This window comes from Tupaia chinensis, unplaced genomic scaffold (genome assembly GCF_000334495.1).
Source record: "Tupaia chinensis unplaced genomic scaffold, TupChi_1.0 Scaffold144276_1, whole genome shotgun sequence".
NCBI lineage: Eukaryota > Metazoa > Chordata > Mammalia > Scandentia > Tupaiidae > Tupaia > Tupaia belangeri.
The window spans coordinates 3472423-3474154 of NW_006204133.1; positions in this window are offsets into that span (position 1 = coordinate 3472423).

Genomic DNA, 1732 nt, shown 5'->3' on the forward strand with positions numbered 1-1732 from the left:
GGTGGTGATTTTTTGCTTTCTGTCTTCACTTTCTGTCTTTCTAGTGAGTGCACACGCCCTATAGAAAAACCCTCTAAAAAAAAAAAAAAAAAGAAAGAAATGAGTTTACCAAACAAAAGGCTGTATCTTGAGAAATGACTGCATAAATTACCTTTCGTAAAATGTATATGACCTTTAGATATTTTTTTTTAGTAGCTATAAGTTTTATGTAAGTTTTATCAAATGACTACCATGAAGCCTTATACATAATCCTAGTCAAATCATCAGCTCTGATATTATCTGAGAATCTTTTACTGAATACCTTAAGACATGACACTTGAACCTCATGCATTAGATATTTTCTTCCAAATATTTTTGTTCTTGGTATACTGTAAGATTAAGTTTATCTTCACTGACATTTATATAACTCAGAAATTTTTATATTTAAAATATGTGTAAAAGATATACAGAAATATTCTGAGAATAAAGTCCCAGCAGAGAGACAAGATAATACAAATGTTCCAGGAGCACATGCAAAGTGCTGCAAGAACAGGCAGCAAAGTGATTTAATCCTAAGGAGAAAAGAGTTTTTTTCAAGTCTAGAGGCTACCAAGTGTTCATTTATCAAATTCCAAAACTGCCATATTTTCAAATTTTTCTTCTCTTTTCAGGAGGCTCACTTTGTCCAGTCCCAACTATTGATTATCTTAAAGTAGTCTAGGATATGTGGTAACACACAATTTTTTATTTCATATAAACCAAACCTATATATCTGCTATTACAAGCAAAGTTGTAAAGTTCTGACCATTATACACTAAGGATGCAGACTCACAATAATTAAATGCAACTGCGAATCTGCTAAATGAAGGTAAATAAAAGAACAAAATTTTTTTTTAAAGTTCAAGGGACCAGCAAGTAATGTAGTGCTTAACGTGCTGGACTCCTACGTAGCTGACCACAGTTCGAGTCCCCAACTCAGCAGTTTGAAACTCATGACAGACATGTGTGCGTGTGTGCTCAAAATCCCAAGAGGAAAATGGAGGAGAAGGGACTACAGCATGGCCATCCCCTCTGGGGTATGTGTGTGTGTGTGTGTGTGTGTGTGTGTGTGTGTGAGATTTCTTGCTTTCTGTCTCTGTCTCTCTGGTGAGTGCACATACTCGATAGCAAAACTCTTTTAAAAAGGTTCAATTCATCTGCCCATTCACTTAAGAGCCCCTTTTAAGATTTATTGCATACCTGCTGCAAAGGCCATTAGGAAACCCTTACTGAGAGTTTGACAAGAGTAGACAAGTATGAAACAGAGTTGAAAGAAAAAAAAAAAACAGGAATTAGAAGTTTCCTCCTCATTCCAAAGTAACAAAACTATCCCAGGCAAATGCTGAAAGCTTTGAAAAATACGTAAAAAGTGGGACCAGCAGTTAGTGTAATGGCTATGTTGCTGAACTCCCATGTAGTTGACTGTGGTTCGAGTCCTGGACACAGTGGCTTAAACTCACACCAGGCGCGTGTGCATGCGTGCCCAAGATCCCGAGAGGAGAATGGAGGAGAAGGGATTGTGGCGTGGCCATTCCCCCTGGAGGGTGATTTCTAGCTTTCTCTCTCCCTGTCTCTCTTTCTTTTTGGTGAGCACACCGCCCTATAGCAAATCTCTCTCAAAAAAAAAAAAGGAAAAGAAGGGAACCAGCAGTTAGCGTAATGGCTATGTCGCTGGACTCCCACGTAGTCGACCGCAGTTCGTGTCCCGACCTGG